The following is a 14,307-nucleotide window of genomic DNA, read 5'->3' as shown; positions in this document are numbered from 1 at the left end:
CTGTGCAGCCAGCTGTGAGGGGGAAAATACAGCCTTAGGATAGCAAAGGCTGTGAGTCCAAAAGCTCAAGGGGTGACCAAAACACCCAGCACATTCTTGGGCAGTTTATAAACATGGCAAAAATCATTAAATCCATTCCACTAGACGTCACTGCAGAAATGAATTAATTGCACACAGTAAACCAATTAGTGTTCCCCTTTCTGGCTCTGGGCTATGCCTTGACTAGGACTGTGAAAGAAGACGGGGCAGGTCTTCATCTCCTGCAATGCCATCTTTGAGCACTAGGACTTTGACACCAGTGAAAGCACCATTTTGGTATTATAACCAAAAAAGTATCAAATTTTTCACTGAAATCAGTAAAAAATATGGAATTTTATGTTACTCTACCATGCATTTAGGGACAGCTCCACCTTGCTTTCCTGTCTGGAGGCAAGGAAAAGACAGGACTTTGATTTTGTCCCTCTGTTTTCTGGCTGAAGGCATGTGGTCAGTACTGAGATCTAGAAACTGTTCTCATCTAAAACCTGTGTGTCATACTGGGTGCCAGGTGGCACAGCCCAAGCCAGACAGTGCTGTTAGCTCAGGGCTGAGCCCAAAGCCACAGCCTCACCACTAGCCAGCTCCTGGAAATTCTGGCCTGGTGTGTTTGTTCCCCTGGTTGGCAAACAGATTTGGGAAGGGGTAGCAGGAGGGCATGTTAATTCAACAGGTGTGCCTTTAGTGTACCTGGCTGCAGATTGAAAAGGCATGATGGTGTAAATAGGAGGTTTGATATTTCATCAAAATGTTAAAGCTTAAAATATCTGCTGGAGCAATAGAAATGCCTATGTGAGGCTGAAGTGAAAGCACAGACCACTGTAAAATTCTTATAGCATTAGTATCGATGTGATCATTAAAGTAGTTATTCACTGTAGATATGGTAAGTGGTATGCAGGCAGCAGGGTTTTAGTTTGGTGGCATTTTGCTGACTTTACAGTAAAATGGTCTTCCTTTCTCAGAATTTAATGTGCTATGTCAGGACTAAATTATATAATGGATGCCTGGGACTTCCTATCTTGTGGTCTGATTCTATAACAAATTTCACCCTTCCTTTCATCAGAGAGGGTAATTAATGGACTGTACTATGATTTCCATATGATAAAATCTGCAGAGAACTTTTTTAGTTGTGTATATATAGCCTTGTGAATCACTTGGCTTCAAAAGAGACTGCATTGTGCAAAGCTTAAGCAGTACTGATCCTTTTTTCTGCAGAAGAACTCTTTAATGCATTCAGATTTCCATTTCTTTCTGAGGTAAAGATTTCTAATTTTTAGCATTTAGCTAGCTACATAGAGCTGTGCACAGACTTTTGTAGCCAAAAATCATTCAGTATTCATGTAGGTTCAATGAACTAAGAACCTCTCCCATAGGCAGGAGTTATAGCCTAAGATTATGAACTCTTTAGTTAATTTACTAGTGAGTGGTCTGCACTTCAACTTCAGAGTGCACATCAGTGGAGGAAAGGCAGGTGTCTGTAAAGCAATTTTGTTACACCAAAGAAAATCTCATCATGCTGATTTTAGCCAACTGAGTTGACTCACACTAGTCCTAAAGCTTTTTTTTTTTCCTGACCTGAAGGACAGCATGGAGAATAGATTTAAGGAAGAGGGAAACACAAAAAAAAGGGAATGAGAATGTTCTGCAGCTTTTTATCTTCATTCATCTGCAGTAGTAAAAGATTCCTATATGAGTATGTGGTAAAATAATCATTTGTCAAAGAGGTAAACTTACTGTACACCAATGGTCTGCACTTAAAATATCCCTAGTGTACTATGAACTATATAGTGTTCATAAAGTCATACTCAAGAGTCAAATGTTCTTCCTTCTTCAATTACTGCAGTTTTCCACTGTCTCTAAGGATGGGTTATTAAACACTCGGTGCCAAGGCACACTACACTGTATTTGGATGATGTATGATTCATTAGGTCACTTTTTCTTCTTATCAAATTTTCTTTCTGATTATATGTATGTAAATGCATGCACTCAAAACCCCTCCAAAACCCCCAGAAAACACAACAAAACAAAAAACCCAAACACACACAAAAACAAACTAAAACAAAACAAAAAACCCAAACCAAACAAAACCAAAAACAAAACCCCAAAAAAACCAAACAAAACCCACAAATGAACAAAAAACCAACCAAACCAACAAAAAAAGGAAAGAAGTCCCTGAAAACCCAGGCAGTCAATAGGCACAGTGATCCTGAGAACATTGTGCTGTAGTCCATAAAAGCCTGAGGTCATTTCTGCTTGGACATTGCATAAAGTGTGCCTGCCAGTTTCAATATATAAAATCCAGTGCCAAGTGACTGAAATTAGGGTTTTACTGTTTGATCTTTCAGGCAAGTAAGCAAATTGTCACTTTCATTTCTCAGTAATTGCTGGGATAACAGATCTGGCCGTTATTTTTTCCAATCTACACTATTAGCCAAGGTATGGAGGAAGAGGTCTGGTCAAAAGTAATTAACGGTTCTGAACAAGTTTTCATTGGGGTATTTCTTTTACACATGTCAAGGGGAGTGTATCTGAAAAAAAGGACAAGGCTGGTTAAATTAAAATGAAAGTTCCAGAGGAAGTTATGTTCTTTTAGAGGTAATACGCTAAAAGGCTGAGATTACAGAACTATTGCTGAAGGAGCAGCATGCTCTCACACATTGCTAAGTGCCCCCAGGCTGACATCATCATTAGTTATTTATAGCATTCTAATATCTGAAGGTCCTAGTCAAAAGTTAGGCCTTCGGATATCATCCTCTGTCCAAACTGGAAGAATGTCCTCAGTCCTGAAAAGCTCACAATGTCATTTAATCTCCTTGGGGTTGAAGGCAATCAGAACATCTTGTGGGGGCTTCAAACAAACAAAAGGTTTTTGCAGGAACAGCTTCTCAGAGAAACCTTTCTTGATTGGTAGATTAATAATTCCTTAATGGAACATTTTAATTAATTTGGCTGACACAGGCAAATACTAAGAATGCAATGAAATGTTAGTCAAAATGATCATATGCCACCCTTTTTCAAACAAGCATAACTTTATACATGGTAAGCATGACATTTCTTAAAGATGTTCTTAAAATAGTATCTTTCATGATCTAACAGTATACACAGGCACACAGTCAAGCAAAGGAGTAAGAGAGCTACAGGAACATACATATTTGAGTGTTGCAGCTTCTGTCAAGTGACTGACGGTGGAGTGTGTAATTTGAGAATTCAGAGTAGTGGCAAAATTGGAGGTTGTGATAAAACATTTTTGAAGGTTGACTATTTTACACAACATTTCAGTCAATACAGCTGCTCTCCTTGCCTTACAAGAAAACCATCATTTCTTACCAGAGAGCGAAGGAGTTCTATTTCTCTATTTTTTAGAAAGCACTTTTTCAGATCTTACGAATCTGTATTCTGCAAACCCACCACTAATGGCAGGTTTGCTGGAGTGTAAACCACTCTCTACTTTGCCTTGGGCTGTCTGGTTTGTTCAAGTTACCCTGGAACAGAAATAGCTGTACTTTGGCAGTATCGGTCCTGCTTTACTATAGGGAATACATCACTATTATCAGTGAGCATTTCCAAATGCAAATGACCCTCCAAATTAGGGATGTCCTGCCTCTTAGAACCACTACTAAATGACCACCTGCATGTGTTCATATTCAAAGCTGGTCTACTCACCCCATATGCATCTCCTCCAGTGTTTTATTCGACAATCTGTTTTAGCTTCGCAAGGGAGCTAGCAAATTATGTATTGCTCATTTTGTCAAAGTCATCATTGATGACAATTCCGGCATCAAGAGGCTCATTTTGTTCTGCAGATGTTTTTTTCAAATAGAAGATAAATCATGGTTTTCAATATTTCTTTTTCTTTTTCTTTTTCTTTTGTCTTATAGTGAAGATACATGCTGTGCTGCTAGGAATAGGAATGGAAACACATAAAAAATAAATTAATAGAAAAAATATTGTGTCACAAGAGGAAATCCACTGCAAGCCTACAGAGCCCATTAGTATGTTATATTTAGCTCCAGCATAATGGACATGAAAAAAATAGAAAGTTGTTTATATAAAAGGAATGGTCTCATTCATATTGGATAACATCCCAAATTCCAAAACATGATTTATAGTCTCTGGCCAGCCCACAGCTATTTTGTGACACAGGATTTCCCAAGCTTATAGGGTGGCATCTTCATATGAAAAGAACAAGTGACCTCAGAAGCAAGGTGCTGTGTGAGGATCATTTTACATTCTGTAGAAATGCAGCTTGTCCAAGGGCTATACTTTACATTGTGAAAGGAACACACTTTGCTGCCAGTCCCTTGAAGCTGGCAGTTAGCGTTCTTAATTTCAGGGCACTGCATTCACAATAAATTCCATTTTTCAAATTTTTCAAAATCCCTCATTTTTCATTGATGAGTAAGGTGATTATATTTTCCAAGAAAACAAACTTCTCCATGCACTCATCATTTTTAGCAGGGACTGTGAAATTCCCCAAACCCTATTGGAAGGCGCATTGTGCTCCACAGAGTGTCTCAACTTCTCTGGTGGCCAGTTCCCTCAAATATGTTGCAGATACTTTTTTCATCCTTTGAAAAGAAATCATGGTATTCCTCCTCTATAATTGGAAGTGACATATCATGTGAGTCTCAAGGGGTGAGCGTATCAAGAAATCCAGACTTAAAAAGGCTGGTTAAGTCTCACAAAGAAGGGCGGATATGCAGCTCATGTGCTGCAGCTGCCTTGAGGGAGTTGACTGGAGAGGCTCTGTGTACAGCTATGGGGTTAGAAAAACAAAAGCACACTCAAAGCTGAATCTGGCAAAGGGTACAAAGAGTAACAAGAAGGGGTTCTACAGATCTCCCAGCTGCAAAAGGAACATTGCGGGATACGTAAGCTCATGGCTGAGTAGGGCAGGGTACCTGGGGACAGGGCACCAGGCACTCAGTGTCTCCTTCCTTCTGTCATTACTGGAAGACTGACCTTCAGCAATCCCAGGACCATGACATCATGGAGAGCGTCCGGAGCAAGGAAGGCTTACCCTTACTGCAGGGGACTCAGTTTAGGGAACATTCAAACAAACTGTACATATACACATCCATGGGCCTTGCCTGATGGGTCCACAGAAATATAAGAAAAATCTTTTTACTACAAGAATAGTCAAAAATCACATGAAGTTGCACAGAGAGGCTTTGGAGTCTACATTCCTGGAGATATTACAAACTCAACTGGGCACTGCCCTGCTAAGCCTCCTCTATTTGACCTTAGTTTGAGCAGGGAGTTGGACTAAATGATCTCTAGAGGTGCCTTTCCAACTCAACCATTCTGTAATTCTCTGTGATTCCATATGAGGGTGTGAGACAGAAATAGCTGTGATTTAAAAAATACTTAATTTCCTTCATTAACACAGGTATTGTATTAATAACTAGTATTAGTATTAGTATTAGTATTACATATTTAAGAATATAACACTTCAAATACCAGTGACACTACTACAGAAAAATATGTTTATCCAAAAGGACAGTTTACCAATAAAACTCATATATCAGTCAACTGTAATTTTTTAAAATTGTGTTCAATATTGAGTACTTCTGGAAAATGTAGCAATGCAATTTAAAAACTTCATTTCCACTTTTCTTTTTTTACTAATCTCTCTTAAAGAAACGCGAAAAAGCAATATCATCTGGTAATTTAAGTGCACACAGGATATTTTGAAAATCAAAGCATTCTGGTAAAAATTGTCATCATCTAAATTTGTGACAGTCACACCAAACATCAGACCCATGCAAATGTATTGGATAGGAAGAGGAATTACTTCCAATTGCTCTTAAATGGGGAAAATTTCAATCTGTTTTTCAAAGCTAGAAAACCCAATATGGAAAATGCCCACTGCACAGCATTCTACACAATTCTGTTAACAGTTTTTTGACATATCTGATGCTTTCTGTTGAAGCTTCAATGTTATATTTTAGATGAATACTACAAGAAAATGATCAATACGTACTTAGTAAATTTTCTATCCGGAACAGCCTGACAGGACAGAGAACATGAGAATCTTGACCGCATAGCAATTTAGAAATGACAGCCAGCATCAACTAAGTTACCTCTATGCCAGTTTAAGAGCAGAGGCTAAAAAGAACCTCTGATGAAATTTTAGACAACTTGTAAGAAATTCACAAAAACAGATGCTCATGTATGTCCTTTTGAAAGGACGGTCCATTTTCCTTTGAAGCACACTGTAACTAATTTGTAGAAGACACCAGATAATGTCACACATAAAGGCTGCCATGTCATGTTTCAGACTGTCCAGAGCTGAAATGCTATGAAGCTAATATGGAACAAGAAAAAGCTGTTTCAAATACTGGTCAGACACCACAAATAACAATTGGTAAAACTGTGTGAATGGCAGCCCAAGTTTTAAAGGAAAAATTAATGTAAATCTGCAGAGTTCCTGAAGGACTGGGAAGAAATTCAGATAGGCTTTGACCAAAGCATTATAGAACACTTTTTAGCCTCTTGGAGATCAGGAAATTAGCTGGATATCACTGCAGTGACCACCTCAAATAATTGGCATTTCTCCCATTTTGCCATCCCAACTGATTGACTTTAAGATAAAAGAATTTACATGACTTCTCATGAATTGGTAGAATATGCCAAAGAATGTGAATTTTTCCATACTGCAACATCATTCCAATGGTGCTAGACAAATGCCAAAGTCTGAGTGAGTCACTGTTGACATTGCTAAGATTTTAGTAAAGAAAGTTAAGAAACAAATCATTCTTTAATGGAAAAATAGTTCCATGGAATCTTAATCTCAATAACACCCAAATATTTTAACAGGACCAACATGTGAAGTACTATATCATGCAGTGGTTAAAAAAAAATGGGAAAAAAAATGAGACACCTTTGCCTAAGCCAACCTTATGACTGCAAAAAAGGCAAATTTACTCAAGCACTTTCTCATTAAAAAATCTGCGCATGAAAACAAGTTACCTGTGCTGATGTGCCTCATTCAGATAATACAGAATGAATAGACTAATATTTCACAAAACCTTTGAATACATTTACTCACTGTGAGTGCAAAACAACAAATATGGACATACAGGATGATGAACTACCTGTTCCATTGAGATTTGATGAAGAAGACTGGAAAAGAACAACATTTGACAAGCAGCTGAGTTATGCAGGAACAGTTAATTAGAACAACTTATCTCCAAAAGAACCGAAGTGCAAAGCAGACTTCTCAGGCTGGAGTGTCAGTAGAGTCCTGTTTTCTCCACAGAAGCCACAAAATATACCCACTTCATCTAAATATTCAAGGAGAAATAGCATTTTATTTCCCAATCATTTGCTTAGCAAGACCTGATAAAATCAAAATATGTTGATATAAAACTTGGGCTACTATTCTAGCTTTTATATATGAATTTTTAAAATATTGCTTTTTATGTGAGTCACTGTAAAGGTTTAGGCAGAAAGAGATACAAAAATTCAAATAAGGGTTTAATAAGCTTTCACCAGATTGATATAAAGAGATGGAAACCCAAAAGTATAAAAATAACAAGCTACGGACTTGTCAGCAAATACAGCCTTGTAGATCTCAGATATGAAAATTTTTAAAAAACTCATTTCAGCTAAGTTTTATTTTAACAATTATATTTCTTTCTATTTGTAGCCAGTTAAGTTTTATTAATCTACTACAGCCTTTTGTCACTTCTTTTTCTTTTTTTTTTTTGGGTGGCCCTGTTTAATTCCCTTCCCTTACAATTTATTTTACATACTGATTTTCAGGCACAGTTTACTGTTTCCTGCAAAGAGCAGAGCTCATGAAACTAGCAGCTGAAGTTATTGTTAGCACACAAATAGACTAAGATCATAAAGTCCCTGATGATCCAGGGACTATGTAACGCTGACTAGCTCCAGCAGCGTGAACAGAAATTTCATAAGCCCGTGCCTAGATTTCAGCAAGTCTGTTCCATCCGCTTCTTTCCCCTGAGAACTGTTCAGCCTGCCCTTATCACAGCTGTAAGCACCCTGCACTCTTCTCAAGCTGGAAGGAATGTTTGGGTGGTTAGACCCACCAGCTTCCCAGCTGGGGTGATGGTGGGCTGAGCACCTCCAGACTCTTGAACCAGTGTCCCAAACTCTGCCCTGCGGTACGCGGCACTTGGGCATGGCAGGGCTGAGCGGCGGACAAGGCAGCGCCGCTGAAGGGCTTTGGTGGGTGTCTAATCTGCAGTGCCAGAGTGCTACTGAGCAAGAGGGGGTTACAGAGGAACTGTTTCAGATGCTTCACATTCCTCTTCAACTTCACCCTGGCATAACCTAAAAGCGGAGACAAGCCCTCGTACGTGAGACACAAAAAGTAACAGAGGGACTGCTGCTATGAAGTGCTGAGTATTTCCAAGAGTTAAACGTGCTCAACCCCATTTATATGGAGAGCAAAGTCACCTTCTTACTTGTCCAAATAGCTTCTAATCGGAATAACCTGTAAAAGTGATTTGGCTCTATCTTGGTGCTAATCTGCTTAGCTAAGATCAGGGCTCAATGTATGCTTTTTTCCAGCTGGACTCATGCTGTGCTGCAGTGTTCCTGCCTTCTCTTGCATACCCGTAGAGTGAGCTTAGAAATTCTGCAGCAGCTTCCTTTATATTTAAGAAAGGTATTTCTTGAATTAAATATGAGCATGAATAATAATAATAATTTCAGGACAGAGACCTCTGTTTTATTTATTTTAATATAAAATTTTATTTATTGTGGTTTTCTCACATTTTGGTGAAGACCGCCTTTTTGGTCTTGGTCTTCAGTATGCTATAGATTCCTATTCTGGTACCAAACTACTGTGTTATAGATGCTGCAGATAAGAGGATCTGGTGGGTCTGGAGCTCTCAGTCATTTGGGGGAAGCTACTTTTGTGGCTCAGTTTTATTAGTGAGTCTTTCATGCAAAGTGATCAGCAGTGAAATAGTTAATGAGCCTGAAACATAAGCCATCTGTAAGGCTTCAGAGTTAACATCGATTGGGATGAACAGAAAAGTTCACACCTCTCAGAATTAATCTCTCAGCCTGAAAGTTTTGTTCACTGTTCTGGAAGGTCACTTAATTACCATGAGAAGTACAGACATAATCATATAACGAAGGTTAAACTCCAGTATGTTATTCTGAGGCAAGGAATGGAAAATCAAAGCAGATTCAGCAGCTCTGCAGACATGAAATAGGTGGTCTGTGTTTGCAGCTGTTCTGACTGAGTCTCCTCCATCAAAACAGGCAGTGTAAATATCATCACCAAATATTCTTCGAGGTGCAAGGATGATTTTTTTGGTTTTTCTGTATTAAATATTTGCAGCCCAGTTTTATATGAGTTGAATTACTGAGAATTATTATCCATTGTAAATACTATTAGGAAGGCAGCCTTTTCTAGAGTATGGCATCATGTTACAAGACTAGTGAAGTTACATTGACATTAAGCATGGTTTAACAGCCTGAATAGACAAAAAGTCTTTGGCATAAACAAAGCCTGTTTGATTTTGTGTCAGTTAGTCACAGTCACTGGGAATAGGAGTATAAGAGCACTGAAAAAGATATCCTGTGTCACTGCATCTGCTCTCTGTTAGGCAAGAGAGAATGACTCCTTTTGCAGATGTTCTATGGTGGACAGAAGACTTAGGACATAACAGAGAAGTCCTCCAGCTGTACCTGCAATTAGGATTTTTCATGCTCTAATGGTTGCCCTTGTCCTTTCTACACCATTTGCAGCTGAGTACTGTCACTAATATGCTAGCTTGTCCAGGCAGCCCACAAGCCCGTCACGTTGACAAACCTGGAAAGAGTGCTGAACGGAAGACAACAACATTTACCAATACTACTGTGAGTCCTGGAACTCGGGAAACATGTTTTCCCACCAGGTTTTATCTTGCCTTAATTATATATATTTTTAAAAATGCTTATAATTTATAAACTGTACTTCTTGTTTGCAAATTTGTTAGTCTAGAGCACGCAAAAGATATTCATGCTCACATGGGAATTCTTTTCCATGTGGGGAATGCTGGAACACTTTTTTTTCCCTTTGTGGTTTCACAATTTCATTAAATGTATAGATTTATTATTTCATTAATTATCACCTAATTATATTAATTAATTATTTTAAAATGCAGATTTAATTATTTTCAAGAATGAAGGTTAAAGGTACCCCTCAGTCAAATTTGACTGAAATTAACTAATGAGGTTACAAGTTATTAGCAGAGAGATACAAACATATAGACACAAATATTCACATTCTCTGACCTCCTCGGGAGTCTGAGCAAAAGAAGTCTCTTTTCATCTCAGTTCATAGAAGTTTGAGTTGTAAGAGATTACTATTCTCTCCACTCCAGTACTTGTGTTTTGAGCTGCTAGATCTTTTTGACCAAATAGCTCTGTATTACTCATCTCTCAAGTAAGTTAATTATATTTGGACTAGCATTACAGAAAAATCTACTTGTCAGCATCTGCCTGTGGTAAATGTCATGGCCCTGGGAGGAAATACTTTAAGCAGCTGGTGTGAGGAATTTTAGAAGCATCTCAGGGAAGCCCAGCCTGAAGTTCTGGTTGTGTTTGTAGCATCTCTGTGGACATGACTTGTCAGGATGAGGTAGGAACCTTGGAAGCCTCCATGATTTGACTCAGCAGGCAGTGTATGAGACATGCTGGCAACACTCAGGCCGCAGAGTCTCACAGCAACAAACTGCATGTGTGCAGGCAAACATGGGATAAAAATAAAACCAAAGAGGCAGCATGACAGCAGCACCAGAAATGTCCTCCCATGAAATTGCTGCTTCTATAATATCCTTACACAAGAATGAAAATACTGGAAATAGGAACTGAGTCTCTACCCAGATGTCAGAATGGAAAAATACATTAAACATGAATCAGTGGTAAGTTTTGATAGGTAATACAATATGGAGCGATAGAGTAAGTTCTTTACCCAAATCTGAGAAATCTCAAGACACACATTTAAATAGCAGAGCTCAGAACTCTCGTTCTGTGGCTGAGTTACTCTTGTCTCTGGAAGAAAACAGGTTCTCCTGTGACAGGCTGAGACCCTGGGAGACAGTGGTGGAATAAGTTCTGAATCCTAGAGGGCTTTCTGCAAAAAAAATGGACTGCTGAAATGCCCAGTGTCAAAACAGTGACAGCTGGTTGCACAGAACAAGCATATAGGTTAGATAGAATAACTTTAAAAGAAAAAAGAGAATGGATTTAGAGTGCAATGGTCTAGAAGCAGCATAAATTTTCTGTAAAGCAGATACGAATACACAAATAAAAATGCTCAGCCTTGTATAAAAGAAGTCACTCAAGAGAAGTGAAGAAAAAAAAAAGCATGTCCTAATCTCACTGTTACCAGAGAAAATGAAAATGGCAGTACATGCAGCGACTGAGAAAAGTGATTTCCAATACAGAGAAGACCATCTGCAAAGTGACTTTGACAAATTCAGAGTTATATGCTAATTCAAATATACAAACACACGGCAGAAGAAGGCTGCCAACTGAAAGCTGCCATATTGGTTGGGTTACTAAATAATCAGCAGCCTATTGCTGTTCAATAGTCCAGCTGAATTGTGGAGCCAACTGCAGCACAGCTCCAGCATTGCATCTGAGTGCTAATATCAGACTTCAGAAATGTGACAGAGGACTGATTATATTTAGTAAAAGCTTCCTAAGGCACTGGACGTATGCAGGCTGTCAATAAGAAAAATCCTGATGCAGGCCATGCTATTATTTGGAGCATATAGCTGTCGACACAAAAGGATATCAGTGGCTGCTTGAGCAACAATGCAGAGCAGCTCACAGAGTCATAATATAGAATCACAGAATAGTTTGGATTGAAGAGACCTTTAAAGATCATCTAGTTCAACCCGCAATGCAGTGTGATGAGCAGAGGCATTTCAACTATGTCAGGTTTCTCAGAGCCCCATCCAACCTGATCTGGAATGTTTCCAGGGGTGGCACATCTATCACCCCTCTGGGCAATAGATAGTACTCTCGTAACAGGACAGACTTATACTTACACCATATAGAGAAAAACAGAGCATTTCATCTCTGTGAAAAATTGAAACCTAAGGACGTACTTCAAGACACTCTGAGGGTGAAATCAAGGTAAAACGACTGAAATGCAAAGTACCATTAGCTGTGATGAGGCTGGTGAAGAAAAAGCTGACAAGGCTGCAAACAAGAGGTGTTATTATGCTCATTGAAACTAAGACAGAGTAAATCAGCAGTGCAGCTGAAAAGTAGTCAGAGTCTTCGGGTAAACCTAGGATCTGCTCTGAGCCAAAACCACTGAGCAGAGCACTTGAAAGAATGCAGTATCTATTGCCACTTACTGCTCAGCCTGGCAGACATGAAGGAAAAATTGCAAAACTTTCAGTAATTTTTTGCATTCTGCACATGCCCTTGAGATACTTCTGAAACCTTAAGACACCTCAGTGATGCAGCATGGGACTTGCAGGAGACTCTGAAGTGAGTTGAAAGAATAAATAAATCTATAAGCAAGCACTGGTTTTAAGGTGCTAAAGTATTTATGCAACAGCTGGAGGTACATGATACCTCAGGAGAAGCCAAAGGGGCCTTTTGCAAAACCCACTGTAACAGAGCCCTGACAGACACAGAGAATTGATACATCAGATTTAAAAGGAAGTGCTGGCTTTACTTCCTGCATTGAAACAGGTTTTTTTGAGCACAAGGGAGTCTTCTGCCTAAATGCAGCAGAACACCATAGAAAGGCAATGCTGAAAGCAACCAAATGACAGAAGCCCACTCCTAAGATTCCAAAGGCAAAAAGGAAGATGTGACTCCAGGAGACAGGCAAGTTGATCCAAGCACACGTTTAAACCAGCTTATCAGATTTACCAGACAATCTAGTGCCAAGTTTTTTGTCTCCCTAATCATCATCATCATTTTCCTAAATGCAGTCCTGGGAAGCTCTATGTTGTACTGAGTATTGGATAAAACAGTCTTGCTCATTTTCTAATTATTTCTTATAATGTCATGAACAATCTTAACAGCTACTTACTCTTATTGGTAAGAATTTTCTTCTTATGTTTCTTCAGTCACTGTAAACAAGACAGTATTTAAAATAGCTGGAAAAAATTATATTGTGCAAGATCTAAAATAAATTTGTTGATTTATAACTACTATAATTTTATAAATATTTCTAGGTATTTCCTGATCTGAAAGGATCTTAAAAAGACTAGAGCTCTAGCCAGAGATCCAGGAGAGCTGCCTTTAATTCACTGTTCCAGCACAGACTTTCCTTACACTGTGAGTCATATCCAATTCTTAAAGCATGTCTGTGTGTGTGTGTGTGTAATTGCACTTATCCCAGTGCTGTCTGATGCACACTAATTACAAGAGTGCTCTGAAATGTGATAAGGTTGGACATATATACACCAAGCCTACACGTGCCTGCAGATATTTACTTTTTTGTGTGAATATGTCTAGACGTTAATGCTTAAATAACATCCAATTAATTACATAATATTATTTACAGGAACAAAGTTTAATCATATTCTCATTAGCAGCTTATTATAATCATTATTCATTATTTATATACAAAACACATGAATTAGCATTTTATGTGCATTAGGGATATGATCATATACGTATCTACTACCTACCTGCCCTTTAAAATTACAAACCACTTAGAATTTTATTAATTTATCAGTCCTTTTCTGCAAAATTTTGTGTAATGCCCAATAATAACTCATACACCCATATTAAATATATTTTGGATCAATTTGGTACTATTTCATTGCCAGAAACCAAAGTTACATCCTTCTTGCAAGGCTTTCATAAGATATCCCAATTAATGATCATTCTGTTTCATACAACAGAAACATATACTTCTCACATATCATTCATTAGAAGCAATAATAACATTGATTTGTCTATTTGTTTACAACTTTGATTTAAAAAATTAAATAAATTGTTAATATTGCTGCACAGGGATATTGCTGCTTCTTATTATACTTCTTGCTTCTTTCCTGCTGGTGAACTTATATGTGAGACCAGAATGCAAGAGATTTAAACTATGATCTGAAGAAAGATGTTTAATTATTTGGGAAGAGTTGGACAAAACAGAAGGAAAATAAAAATCTTTGATTCTCTTTTCAAATCTAAAAGCACCTTGGAAACATAGAATCATCTAACCATTAGGTTGTCCTTTGAGATTATGGAGTCAAGCTCTCCCTGGCGCTGAGGTCAGGCTGAGAGGCCTGTGGTCCTGTGGCTCCTCCTTCCAGCCCTTCTTGTACATGG

The sequence above is a fragment of the Pseudopodoces humilis genome, chromosome 6 (assembly GCF_049639895.1).
Source record: "Pseudopodoces humilis isolate 2021_Gansu_Grassland_sample_001 chromosome 6, ASM4963989v1, whole genome shotgun sequence".
Classification (NCBI taxonomy): domain Eukaryota; kingdom Metazoa; phylum Chordata; class Aves; order Passeriformes; family Paridae; genus Pseudopodoces; species Pseudopodoces humilis.
This window is presented reverse-complemented; position numbering follows the sequence as displayed.